This window comes from Adiantum capillus-veneris, chromosome 26 (genome assembly GCF_014529385.1).
Source record: "Adiantum capillus-veneris isolate H3 chromosome 26, ASM1452938v2, whole genome shotgun sequence".
Taxonomy (NCBI): Eukaryota; Viridiplantae; Streptophyta; class Polypodiopsida; order Polypodiales; family Pteridaceae; genus Adiantum; species Adiantum capillus-veneris.
In genome coordinates this window covers 119,033,331-119,048,213 of record NC_140956.1, presented here as the reverse complement: position 1 = coordinate 119,048,213, position 14,883 = coordinate 119,033,331, and the positions used below count along the sequence as shown (strand labels likewise).

Here is a 14,883-nt window from a genome sequence, read left to right as displayed (position 1 = left end):
ACTCTGCTATCACATGAAAGGCTGCCAAATGAGAGGCTATAGTGAAATTGGCCAGGGTAGCCATGGCGCTAGCAAATGAGGAGGTGATGAAAGGCAAGAAACACTCGCGCAGCTCATGCAAAAGAAAACACATCATCTAGCTCTTCTATCTTCACCCCTTCTCCTTCAAAGCTCACTACTAGACTTGATGGTGGTGAAGATAATGATGGCTCTTGCATGCGCTTGCGTTGTTGACGTTGTTGCTTGATGCATGCAACTCCATCTTCGACTTGTGCTTCTCGTTTCACTCTCTTCTTCTTCTTTGTCTCCACCTCTTTCTCTAGCATTGGAGCCACCACATTGACGGAAAAGTTCAGCAATGCGCGCACCCCGCGCATCTTCAATGCCGCTCGATCATATGCCAAAGCTGCCTCCTCAGCAGTGTCAAAGTTCCCTAGCCAAACACGGCCCCCTTGCCTTGCAAAGTCTCCGATCTCGGCTGCATATTTGCCCCACGACCAACGCCGTACTCCTCGGTAATGCTTCTTGTTGGAGCTCTTGGCAAGCTCTATGGGTGTTAATGATGAGCTTGAAGGGGCAGAGCACAATGTAGAGGCAGCACCATTTTTTATGCCTTTCTTTGGAGGAGTTTTATTTTGCGGTGTTGATGATCTCGGTGCAAGGTGACAATCCGTCGATGCATCTTCGCATTTTGGGGTGCGCGGAACCCAGCCTGTCTTGTTCACAGCATCTTTAAGAATGCCATACACCATCATGTCATCTGAGTCATTTTCATTCAATGGCAAACCAGAGCTTGTGCCCAAGCATGATCTCAAGCAAGTTGGGGTGACTTGAACAATCTGTACGAGCAAACGAGAGTGGGTCGAGAGGCCGGACTCGGCGACACCCGTTTGAAGGATGTTTCTTACGCACTACTGCCCTTCATTTGCATCACAATCTCACGCAATGTACGACATAAACCTCGTCTATGCGATGCATTTGTCATCGGTTAAACAACGTCCGTCAATTATTAGTCCATCGCAAACCCCCCCATGGCTAGTTAAGAGAGCCCTAATTTTTTGGGGGATCATGTTTACCTCGAGATTTGGGCTAGCCTCTCTCCACCGTTGATCACCTTACTCCACCCCACGTGCGGACTCATTTCATTTAGTGCCATGTGGTCCCTCCCTCGTATTGTTGCTGATGTAAATTAACTTTACCAAAACGGAAGAGCGTGAGCATCTTCCGAATTGAACTGTGCTTGTAATGACTAATGTTGTATAGGTCATTTTCATGTGTAAAAATCGGCTCTAGCAAGGTTCCCCATCAATAATTATTAAACGCTAAGGTAAATTATAGTGTAACTAATTGCCTTCCAAGCTTGCAGCTTAGTTCTTAGGAAGCTTGACGTATTGAGGGAATGCCTGATCTGTTGAGCTTGTGCTTAAGAATATTATTATTACTGTTGACTCCTTCTATACTACTGGGCGAGCTTATAAGCACCGAAGCAGCAGGTAGCAGCAACGCACCAACCTCCTCTCTCCTGGAAAAGGAGAAAGCTGAATTTTCGATCGCGGACGTCAACACATGGAGAGCCGTTGTTGATCAAGGCATATGGAGAGGATGGTGGTGATGACATTGATCGTGATAGGTGCTTGTCAGGCTACCCCATAGAGCCATGTTGTTCTCCGGTACGTAATCTGCCTAGATCGTTTATATCTATTTTGGTGGATAAGGTACCTTGAATAATGCAAAGCTAAGGCTAGTCTAATGTAAAAAATTCACAAAATCTTTGCTAACTTAACCTAATTTATCACAACAAGGTTTTGACATTTTCTTATGTAAGGAAATGGGCTCTTTCTCATTCTTTGCAAGTACTGTTTAACATCACGAGCTTCCACTCAGGAGGCACCACATACCTAGCTAGTGCGCTTGGGGACCATCGACCTGCCCACTAGGCCGGCGATCCCCTGCCCCCAACCGCACCTAACTAGGTATGCGGCGCCCTTGCTAATAGAAGCCCATGATGTTATGGTAGGTCACAATGTGAGAATTCTTAGGAATTTGTCCAAAAGCTCTTGTAAATGGAAATAAGTTTTTTTGTGTTTGTCAGAATGAGGAGAAAGCAATGCTTTCTTCAACGATATCTGAAAGCTAGGACTTTGAAGAGGAGATTTTCACTATAGGAAGCTGGGAACATAAAGATTTGGTGAGTAGGGATGGTAACATGAATCTCTCTACATCTGTATTTTTTTCCTCTATTGATCAGAGGAGCGAAAGAGCAGCCGACGAGAGTGCGTGCACGGCCCTTGTTGCAGTGATCGCTGATTGGCTACACAAGAACCCAAATTGTATGCCCATCAAGGCCGAATATGACACCCTCATTCGAGAAGGATCTGCAGAGTGGCCGAAGCTATTTGATGTTGAGGCCTACAGAAGTAAGTTTGTGGATGGCCACTTTGACCTTGAGACTGTCATAAATGCAAGAATACGACCACTAGCACTGGATCATGAGCGTTCCTTCATTGGCTTTTTCCAACCTGAGGGGCTAGATGACACCTACAACAATTTCTTGCAAGGCGCGAAGTCTTTTGAAGAGATTTGGGCAGCAATAGATTAGCAGAGTGTAGGCTTGGAGCCCAATGGGGGATTTCAACTCTACATTGTGAGCTGGAATGATCATTTTTTCCTATTGAAGGTATGCAAAGAAGTTTACTACATTATTGACACACTAGGGGAGAGGCTTTATGAGGGATGTAATCAGGCATACGTTCTTCGCTTTGATAGCAAGACGAGCCTCTACCATGTGCCAAAAACGGAGGCTTCAAAGGAGCCTGTTAAAGATAAGAAGGAAGTATTCCCTACCAAAACAGAGGAAAACCAGTCGCCTCAAGCGCAAGATGATAATACCCCCAAAGAGGCAAGTGATGAAGATAAGGAGGGGGTAAGTACCTGCCCCTCGTTCTGCCTACAACACTGCTGTGGAGAGCTCGCTGTTGTGTTTCCCGCGAGTTACATTTCAAAGGCACGAGTAGCACTATTATAAAAGTGCCTCGCATGAGAGACGTAGGGGCATTGTGCAGGCGTTGCTACGAGCCTCGCTGCTCCGCGTCGTTTAAGCAAGGACAATTTTAAACGTCGATTATGCGACGGCATCAAATTCAAGGCTTCGATTATGCAGCGGCAGTGGTTGTTTATGCGACGATCGATTTTTTTTTAAAATATATCCTTGCTTATATGACTGAAACCTCGTCTATGCGACGCATTCGTCATCGGTGAAACGATGCCCATCAATTATTAGTCCCTCGCAAACCCCCCCTATGGCTAGTAGTGTCACTATGTTCATGCTATTTTCCGCTACACACAAATTACTAGGCCATTAAATGTTACATGAAACTTGGGGATGGATTACAATTCAATGCACGCTTGTCCTAACGACTGAATTCTTTTCAGAGGGGAATACATAGACATGGAGAAGTGCCCGAAATGTGATTTCGAGAGATATTGAGTAGATCTCCATGGAACAAAAATTCCACAAAAGGTTTTGCAACATTTTCCTCTGCTTCCTCGCATCAAGCATTTCTTCGAATGTAAGTCCATGGCCGCCCTAGCATCATGGCATGAGGAGAATAAATCTTCGGATGGTGTACTACAGATTCCTACAGATTGCACAGCATGGAAACATATAGACGATACATGGCCGTATTTTTCCAGGGAAGCTTGGAATTTGCACCTAGGCCTGGCTATGGATGGCGTAAATCCATTTGGTTAGATATCAACATCTTACAGTGCATGTCTCGTTGTCATCGTCAACTACAAAATTCCCCCGTGGTTGACTACCAAGAAGGGGCACCTGTGGCTAAGCTTGATTGTGCTGGGGCGGTATAAAGTGAAGAATATGGATGTGTATCGTTGTACACTATTGGAAGAGCTACAACAATTGTGGACTGGCATAGAAGTGGTGGATATGAGCCGACACACAGGTCGATGGAATGCTTTGATCAGAGGTATTCTAATGTGTACCATGCATGACTATCCCGGACTAACAGAATACTCAGGTGATTTAACTCAAACACTGTAAGTCTTGGTTTTTCTCAAGATTATCTATTGTCATGTGTATACATACAGGGCTTCAAACAAGCAGATACAGAGAATGTGTCACATGTGGACCTAGAATTAATGCACGTGGGGCGCCCTCATTGAAGAAGCAAATCTACGAAGGTCATCAAGCATATCTTCCAAAGAATCATGTGTTACGCGACGGTTTTTTGGGAAGAGAGCCACCGAGGATGTCTGCACAAGCATGGTTACAACAAAAGGAGATGTGTGATGACGGTTTGCCCCAAGGGATGAAGAGACTCTCTCTATGGTACGAGTTACCATATTGGCCTAGACTCATGATCAATCACTTGCTGAATCCAGTGCACATATTCAATAATGTGGGTAATCTACTGTGGGACCATCTGACCGACAAGAAAGATACTTTGGGAGCCAGGGTTGACCTAGAAATGTGGATCGTATGGAGCAATATTGGCTGTAGACAGCATTTGATGGATCAATGAAACTCCCTAAAGCGCCATGGATTTTGGCAGGAGCCCAAGAATGCAAAGTAAAAGAGGCCATTCGATCTGTGCGGACCCCCACTGGCATAATGCACTTGCTCCAAATGTGTTTCACTAAAGAAGGAAAGCTTACCGGTTTGAAGTTACACGACTGGCATAAAATGTGTCAGGTATGTTTGAAGTGGAATATATCATAGTGGAAATTGTGTAACAAATTTATGTGTGGACTTTAATATCATTTCTAGACGTGTTTTGCAGTTTATTTTACCGGTGGCCATTGAGGGATGTTTGTCTCCTGAGGTCCGTAACCCAATCTACAAACTTGCAAAGTTGGTGCAAAGGATCTCACAAAAGGAGATCAATGTAGACTCCATACCATTCACCAAAATAAATGCTGCGGAGGTTGTGTGCATGTTTGAGAAACACTTTCCTACTACCATGCTAACCATTCAGGTGCATCTTCTTGTTGACATAGTTAATGAGGTGGAAATAGCCGGCACAGTACATTCTAAATGGATATTCTTTTTAGAACGTTTCATGAAAACACTCAAGGGATATGTGCATCAGAAGGCATGTCCAGAGGGTAGCATGGTAGAAGGTTGGCTGGTATCAAAGTCCAAAGTTTACATTGGAGAGTGGCTAGACGGATTTGATAAAGCCTGGGACATGCTATGGCGAACCATAGATGATGAGCGCATATCTGGGATTTTCATGTGCAATCTCGGTGTTGCGAAGAAGATGAAGGAATATCTAGAGGCTAAAATCAATCGATTTTGCATGCTTTACAATCCAGTGATGCAAAAGTGGATTTCACAATACGAGGATGCAAAGCAAGAGCGACAAAGGGCACGGATCGAATGGAGACAAGGAAGACGACCACCGATGCATTATCCGACGGGTCTGGAGAGCCTACCAACATTCATGAGCTTAAGATGGTTGCACAACCAATTGAAAAGTGCAACAGTGTAGTGAAGAAGTGACTAAGGAGGAGTGGGAGTACTCTCGGGGTTGTGCGACCAAGGTAAGTTTGCAATGTACGACTAGTGACTTTCTAGATGTTTGAATGGCCACTCATAATTTTTGTTGGTTGTAGTATAAGTCATACACAGGAGCATGGTGTAAAGGTCGACATTTTAGGGGGGAACGGATCGACAAAAAGCGTTTTACTCAAGATTGGGAAATCATGGAAAAATTTAAACAGTCTAGTCAACGACGGTCCTCTGATGCAGATCTTGTGGTGGTGGAAGTCACTTACTTCGACACGCTACAAGAGATTTTGAGCGTCAGTCTCCATCGCACTCGGAGCGTAGTGCTTTTACAAGATATGTAGAATGCACACGGGAGACAAATTCACAAGAACTTCACAGGAATCTTTCTACACAGGAATCCCTTCCACTTTATGAGTCCTCTCTCTCTCTCTCTCTCTCTCTCTCTCTCTCTCTCTCTCTCTCTCCCCTTGTCCATGTTTTCTTCTCCATTCAATATTAGGATTAAATGTTTGTGTGTTTAATGTAGGTATGGATGATGATAAGTTTCTTTCGTCTTTGTCACCCCAGCAGAGGAGGTGGTACGAGGATTGTCATCACTCTGGAGCACCATCACGTCGTTCTACTTCTTCAGCGTCTCCCTCTGTTTCAAAGCACTCAGCCGCTCCGAAGCTTCGCTGTAGACGAGACAATCTTCACACTCGTCTAGGCACCGACGCTCTAGTGGTGGTGGCGGTTTTTGTGGGGATGCTGCCGCTGATGCCTCGACATTGCCTCGTGTTCATCGAGTCTCTTGACCTTCCCCTTCTTTGCTCGCCCCCACACCAGCCACGACATTGCCATCGTTCCTGGCTACACACCACTACCTACTCCTCCGGGAGTCACCCCAGTCGACACTCCTCACTTCAGGGCCCACACTCCAGTGGAGACACCTGACGTTCGTACCCCCATCGAGACGCCGCTAGATACCCCTACCGAGACACCTAGTTTCATGCGTCACAGGCGAGAGGTCTTGTCGTACTCTGTCAACATCAACGGCGGCATCATCTTGGATGATGAAGGCAAGAAGGTGATCTCCTGCATGCGCGGTCTTTGCTCTACATACTAAACACCTGGAGTGAAGTGCCAAGTGAATTAAAAGAAAGCGTCATCAGCATAATGCTGCATGACGAGTTTCCCATGTCAGGTCGGGATGAGTGCTTCAATGAAGACCTGATGAAGGTTCAAATGCGCAAATATTGCAAGCACAAGCGTTCTGAAGTACAAAAAGCAATAAAGCATGGGTGGAACAGACCAGATTGGCTGCCAAAGAAGATTGGAAGGATGCGAAGCGAGCAGCATGCAAGAATCCTGACAAGTGGAAGCAACAGAAGAAGGCAGCCAAAGCGTGAGTAGAGGCAGGGAGCTCGCACCACTTGGGGAGCGGCAGTTGGGCATCATTTGAGGCTGATTTTGTAAGTGTTTTTGCATTGCTCTTTAGGTTTGGTAGTTATGTCTATTTGTCCTTTTATATTCTAATATAATGGATTCTTTGTATGTTTTAACAATGGTCAATGACAGGACGTGACCCCACACCGTACGAGCGCGAGTACGCAGGCAGAAAGGGCTTAAACGCCTTGATGGACATTTTGAGTTCTCACGGCCGCATGGTTAGCATTAGGGTTTACTCTTTTACATTTGTAGTATTGTTTTGTAAATTATATGTTTATACTTACAGAAAGTCTTATTGTTTTTTTTTGCAGAATCCGACAGATACGCTGCTTGGACGTGATGAGACGTCTGATTAGACGACGTCAGTCTAGGTGTAGCTAGATAGCATTAGTTTCCTTTTTTCATAGCATGTATAATGAGATGACATGTATACATCTTTTTGTAACTATTGGAAAACCATGTATATTTTCTCAATAATGACAATGGTGTTGTAACTATTACATTTGCAAAGCTTAACAATCAAGTGATTTTGCCTATGATGTGTACAATTGTCATTGATTTACTTTCATCAATTTACTTTTGTCAGTTTTGTATCTTTATTCTGCAAACAATACTATGGATGATGGAGTTAATGGTTATATTGTCTTGTGGGTGACTACTTTGAGTCTATACCTTGCACTTTTTTTCAAAGGTGAAGTTGGGCTTATCTTGGATTCATTTAGGTTTACTTTATTATTGAAACATTCAATATGGTTGATGGGTGGCAGGGCATTCAATGCCCTGCCACCCAAAAAATTTACTCTCGGGCGTCGCTATAAGCGTCATTATATAAGGCTTTGCAATGTCGCTATGAGCGTCGCTATAGGTAGCCTGCAATCGTCGCTATCTATGTCGCTATATGGTGACACATGTAGCGATGCAGATAGCGATGCATATAGTGATGTTCCTGTAGTGACACTATTAGCGACGGTCTTAGCAACACCCATGATTATAAAAACCCAATGTATTTCCGTCGCTAAAAACGTCACAAGTGCACACAACCTCTTGTAGTGTTGGTCTCCAGATGCCCCTTGAGACATCATATGCATCCCATGGTCGATCTAGAATATGTAAAGGTTGGAGTCGCCCTGGTGATTTGTGCCTATCGTACTTCATCTTCTGGATAACAATGCAAGTGTGGACAAATTTGTCCACATCCTTCTTGAGTTGAGTCCAAAAGGAGTAACTCTCAACTACCTTGAGCATTTTCTCTATCCCTCAATGCCCCACGTAAGGTGGACTATGGCACTCTGCCAATACCTTTGGTCTCAAAGACTTAGCTACACATAAATTAGTCTTATGCATCAGATAACCATCTCCGAGAGTATACCCAAGCACATTGTCGCCACATTGTACCTTGTCAAAAACATCCATGAAATCCTGATTTGAGACATATTGCTCCTTCATGATCACATCAAAGTCAACGTGAAATAATTGAGTCACTACAGACACTTGTGGCTTGCGAGACATGGCGTCTGCAACCACTTCTTTTCCCTCTAGATAGACAATGTGGAAATGAAATTGAGATAATATGTTTGCCCATCTCAACTGTTTCTCTGACAACTTTGGCTGGGATAGGAAGTATCTCATACTTTGATGATTTATGCATGTGTACCATAAAGTCTGCACCAAGCATAATGTAATTGCAGATGTTGTTCATAGAACCCTTGCAAATGCTCTTTTATATGCACATCACCAATCAATCATGAAAAAATATCAACAGAAAGCTGTTTATTGCACTTTCTCTCAGAAGTAGACTTTTCAAATGTCATGAATGCAAACAAGTACTTTAGCAAATGAATCAGTGATGAATAGCTCTACATCAAAATCAGATCACTTTCCTAAAGCTACTCCTACAAATCATATGGGGTTTTGCATCCATGAGTAGAAAAACGCTTCATTGTCACACACGGACTAGCAAACTCTTTTATCACCTCACAAACCACTCAACCACCACCAACTACTCTAATCTACCACTAATACTACAAATCCTAGGTAAATCTATCTAGTCACAGACCCTCAACAAGACACATGCTTCCTGGCTATCCATTTGATCACGGAATAACCTCTTCCGGATTCAAATTCTTTCTTTAGCCAAAACTAAAGCAAGAAACCATCACACGAGTGTTAGTAGGAGTACCTACATAAGCCCTTGTATCCCCGACAGTAGTGCGCCAATGTTGCGGGAGCGAATCACACCACACATAAAGTGCATGCAACACAACCTAGATCAACATAATGTCAATCGAGGACACAGATGACATGATAGGTGCACGGAGGCAATCTCTTTAGCTTGTCAGGCTGAGACCATCCCACGCATCAATACTCTGGAAGGTTAAACCTAGGTCTCTTTACAAAATGACCTAGGTACCTTATATACTAAGGCTACCATAGGTTAAACCTATAATAGAGTTCCAGGGGTAGAATGGCTTTGTATGTACAATCTGGAAGTGTGATTGCACCGCAGATTTTGCAACTGGACTAGCTACTTATTACAAATGATGTTTAAACCATAGTCCACAACATTTCATAGCGCTCAGAGAATGAGGCTTTGCTGATTTATGTCGTGTTGTTGACCCATCGCTCAACATGGAGATACCCTCATGCACTTTTGCATTTCCTTTTACAACCTTTTTCAATGCAAATTTAGATGCAATATATCGCATACTAATGGCAAGTGTGCTCTAGGGAACTGAAACACTAGATTTTGGAGACATATCTGAGTGTTTCTCCTCTCCTTACGATCTTTGATTTCTTATCTTAGACAATCTTGTGCCAAATTATATTAAAATATATCTAAGAGAAATATTGAAAACTCTTAACAAATCATCTTTTGGCCATTCATGACAACCACAAAATATCACCAAGATGGAAACTTCCTTCCATGAAGATGGGCTAAGTTTGATGTCTTTTCAAGTTGTCCTTGTCCCCAACTGCTTGGTCAAAGTAAATGAATTCAATGAAAGCTTCAACATAAGATTTCTTTGTAGGGTCCATTTCAATCATCTTCAAAAACGGCTCTAAAGAAAAATAAAAGCAAGTGGTTTTCAATCTCTCTCTCTCTCTCTCTCTCTCTCTCTCTCTCTCTCTCTCACTCTCTCTCTCTCTCTCTCTCTCTCTCTCTCTCTCTCTCTAGCCCTCTACACATTGACGTAAAAACAAAAAATTTCAGAGTTATGGAAGGCTTCTTTGCAGGAGAATTTTTGAAGTGAACAGGTTCAGAGAAGTTAACTCTAATTTTACATACAATATCTTCCGAAATTTGCAAGGTTTTTTCTTCTTCAACAAAGTCCACAAACATTGTAGAAAATGATCCAAGATCTCCTAAGCGTGGAGATAGTAACATAACCACTCAATCAACAACAGCAAAAACCATAATCATGGCATAGTTGGTATCTTTTCAAGAGACCATAAACACAAGGTGAAGATTTACGGGTACTTGCAATGGAGAATGGCATGCAAAGGGTTCTTGTGGTCAAGAATGAGAATCTCAAGAGGACACTTGAGATGCAAACAACACGCTTGATGCAACTTGAAGAGAAAATCAATGAATGTAAATGCTCTTTTGTAGAATTGAATGCTTTGAAGGAGCGCATGAGAAAAGTAGAGCATGACCATGTATTAAAAGAGGAGAAATTTGGCACCATGAGCCCTAATGTATGCAACATGAAAAATGTATGCATACACAAGTCTTGGGCTGATGTATGTGGTAACAATGTGGTTCCTAATTCCTCCCTCATTTAAGCTATTACTCAAACAAATAATGTTGAGAATGTGGATGTAAAGGAGTTCAAGGAACTAGAGTGGCATTCCAAGAACATTGTTATTCGTGGAATGCCCGAAGAGAAGTCAAAGACACCTCCTTTTCTTGCAATTATTACTGAATATTTCTTCAAAACTCACTTTGGCATGTCACGAGTTTGGGTTTATGGAGCACATAGAGTGGGTAAGCAAGGAGATCCTTGCTTGAGAGAATGGCCAATTGTATGCACCATGCCGGATGAGACCAAACAAAAGATTATCCTTGATATTAGTTGGATCTATTTGAGGGATACAAAATGTTTTGTATGTGAAGATTGCAATATTAAGCGAAATTATATGCATCGCAAGGCATATGAGGAGAGGAATAAGAAAAACAAGGAGATCTCTCATGAAGAAAATGCGCCCAATGAGGAGGCAAGTCCCTCAAGAAAATAGGAATGTGCAACCTATGAGGCCAAGTTACAATTGAAAGTATGATTTTGGAATTGCAGTGGATGCCCATGGAATGCGGGGGTTAGCATAGATGAACTATCAAGCAAAGCCGATGTTGTAGTTCTTGTTGAAATTTGGGAGCATGATACACAAAAGATTAATGGGTTGGAGGATTACAATGTACATTCATTGATGTGGTCAAAGAATCGCAAGCAACAAAGAGGGAAAGGAGGGACAACATGTATGGTTAAGAAAAGATTGGATGATTTTGTATCAGTTGTGAAAGATGAAAAACACAAACATAATGTATGGCTGAAAATTATGACACCAAAAATAGCATCCATTTTATGATTTAGAGGAGTACATTGCTTACTTTAAAGGCAAAGGGGACGTTATTGTATTTGGATGTATAAATGCTTGCACAAAAACATTGTAACATGATATTCAACAATTTGATATGCCATACATTTCAAGGGACTTGGAGGAATTTCACTTGTATGATCGTACTTCAATGAATATGTTGTAGTTTGTAAACAATTGCAAGATTCGATGACTATATTATCCAAGGAAATGGCACTCCATTCTGCATGGTTGTGTTCTCTAGCCATGTATGAATTGCTAAAGGGGCCCAACATTCGCAATGATGAGTCCATAGTGTAAACCTGGTTTAAGAAGATCACCAACCGAAAAGAGGGGCCATGAATGATGGTGAGCGTGGGCATCCTCACCTTCACAAGTCTTTGTTCAATGCTATCTCTTGAGTGCTTACAACACTAGCACATATGTCCAAGCGGCATCTAAGAGTCGAGAAACAAACCTTTAATTAAAGGTTGCACCACTCATGCAAAAGAGATCCACAAACTTTTGCAAGCTGAGCCCATTGAAGATAGAGTAGACATCGCTCTTAGCTGGCGTGCTATAGGAGATGGACTCTTGGGCCTTGGTCACGCTTATGGATGTGCTTGACTTTTGCAAGGCAATTGTGAAATCTAACCTTAGGGATATGTACATTAGATGGCCTTCAAGCTCTCGTTTTCAACATTAATGTGTGCTTTTGAGGTTGCAAGGGGAATTCCCTTTGCTGCTGGTGCGATACATGGTTCCCACATCCCATTATTGCACCAAGGGACAACCATGTCGACTACTTCAATAGGAAAGGATTCCACTCTAGTTTGCTACAGCTAATCATATCCGCCAATTGTTCAATACGGAGGTTTGATGTTGGATGGGCCAGACTCCTTGAATTTAACTAGAGGTGATCTAGGAAAAAGATGTGTAAGAGGGGATCTAGGCAACTATTGTCCGGTCGGCGATTGCGTTCATCCGACATGGCCATACATGCTAGTGCATTTCAAGGGATGCAAGGAAGGCCTGTCACGTTTCAAGTCCTACTGGAATGTCATACAATCAAGTATAAGGATGCCAATTGAGAGAGATTTAGGAATGTTGAAGGCAAGGTTTCACATTTTGTTGAAAGGATGTGACATGAATCTAAACTATGTGCCAAATCTTGTTGCAAATTGTTCCCGCAGAGCTCACTAAAGTATATGTTACATAGCACATGAGTTCAGTAGAAGGGATTCTATATTCTTGTAAAGTTATAGAAACATGTGTACATAAGGCCTATAAGTGGTACTTATAATCCATTTTGGTGAACGCACGTGATATAGGAAAATTTTACATAGTAAACACCCCGGTAGCTTGTCTTGTGCTTCACAACATTTTTATTTTCCATGGATAATCGTTTGATATGGAGTGGATGTGAGAGGCAGAAGTAGAATTCGCCAGTCATGGTGGGTGTGCTATATCCATGATGGAGCTTTGGGAAACATGAAAACTTGGAATAGAGGGGTTATTGAGTGTGCTCAAGGCGATGATAAAGGAGGTGCCAGTTATCTTGGAGTTGGCTCCTAGCAGCAAGATAGTATTGCAAAGGCAATGTACAAAGAGCAAGAAATAATGAATGTCCAAGCTATTTATGGAATTGTGGCTTTAGAGGAAATGGATACATCATCATTTGTGACTTAGACCTTTGTAGCCAATGCATTCAATTCAATAAAATATTTATGATATGGCTTTTACTATCGTTTATTGATGATATTGATAATTGTTGCTTTCTTTCACTCTTTGTTCCGCTACTGCCCAATGTTCATAGTAGACGACGGAAGAAAATCGAGTCACTTTTTGTTCCACCCTCTTTGTGAATAGATGGGTGACAAAAGTGTGCATTCTCCAACTCTTCCACCTGGAAAAGCACCTTTTGAAGTGTTTCTTTCATCTCCTTATTGTGGTCCAATGGTCAACCCTATATAGAGTAATTATGTATGGGCATTGGGAGGGGGGGGGGGCTTCCTCACTATCTCAGATGGACATGGGCATGAGGGGATCAATGTCCCACACCCATTTTGGGTATCGGGTGCAATATGAGCCGTCCGATACGGCTCGTGTAAATTTGGGAAAATAGGTAAATTTGGGCGCACCAAAACTAGTAAATTTGGGCGTCCCCGCCCCCCTCTCATCCCCCAGACCTTGAACCCTGGATGCCACGTCCTTTGTCACCTTAACCACCTCACTTGCACGTGCTCGTTGAAAGCATTGGGTGAAGGGTTTCTTTTATGATAAACTTGTCGCTGTGTAAATTCGGGTCAACTTTAATAAATGCAGACAAACTGGTAAATTCGGGGCGCGCCACGAGATCAACAACCCACGTTGCCCACGCTCCCCGGAAAAGGCGTGGGGTATTGATCCCCTCCTGCCCATGCCCGGGTGACATAGTGCTAACGGCCGCGCGGGGGGGGGGGGGGGGGGGGGGTGCGGATGCGCCTTGTCCTTTGTGTCTTGTGAACCTAACCCCAGGTTTTCTTTGAGCGCCAAATGTCAATCTTTCAAAATTACTACCACACATGTTGACCTACAATTGAGCAGCCCCCCCCCCCCCCCCCCGAGGGCCGAATCCCCGATTCTCTAGTTAGAGCACCCTCCCATAGTCCTGTGAATGGTGCCACTCAGAAGGCCTTTGCCAAAAAGTGAAACCCCCATATGTCTGCCAATATTGCGTCCTAAATCTGATTCGCTACTGAGCTAGAGGGAGCTTGAACCACCCTATGAATCCATCTCTGTAGCTTGACAGGCTACGACACGTTTTCTCACCCTTTATAGGCCCAATTTTAGAACTGTAATGTGCGCATATTGAACACTCGCAATAAGCTATCACATTGTAACCGGATGGAGCTTGGCTATGCAATCACGACGCTTTTTGAAATGCACCTCCAAGTTTTAGGAGGTTTTTCTTGAAAAGGCGTGTTTAATAGGTTTATGAGAAGGCGGTCTTAGGGTGGGTTCAGACTAGGCGGCGGAAGAAAAATGCAAAGGGACGTTGATTCTTCATGGAGAAATTTGATTGGTTGGAGTTGAGGCACTCTTCCGCCGGCCCCTGCATTTTTCTTCCGACCCCCCCCCCCCCCCCCCCTTCGGAAGACCTCTCTCAGTCCCCTTCACTTTTCCTCCTCTACAATGTTCACACTAGACGGCGGCACATTTAGGAAGGCTTGACACTCCATTCTAACCACTCCGTACTCCCTACTCCGTCTCCGTGTAGAGAGACTCGACGACCCCGGATTTTTGTTCAGAAAAGCTCCAGTTGAGGGACAGCAACGCAGCAGTACTTTCGTGGTTAGAGCATGCGGAATTAA

The 14,883-nt window shown here is 43.3% G+C and overlaps 2 pseudogenes; one reads left to right on the top strand and one right to left on the bottom strand.

Moving 5' to 3' along the window:
- Positions 1-113: 113 nt before the first annotated feature.
- On the bottom strand, positions 114-1,156 carry LOC147424070 (ethylene-responsive transcription factor 2-like; annotated as a pseudogene).
- LOC147424069 (uncharacterized) lies at positions 1,155-2,883 on the top strand (annotated as a pseudogene).
- Positions 2,884-14,883: the final 12,000 nt, after the last annotated feature.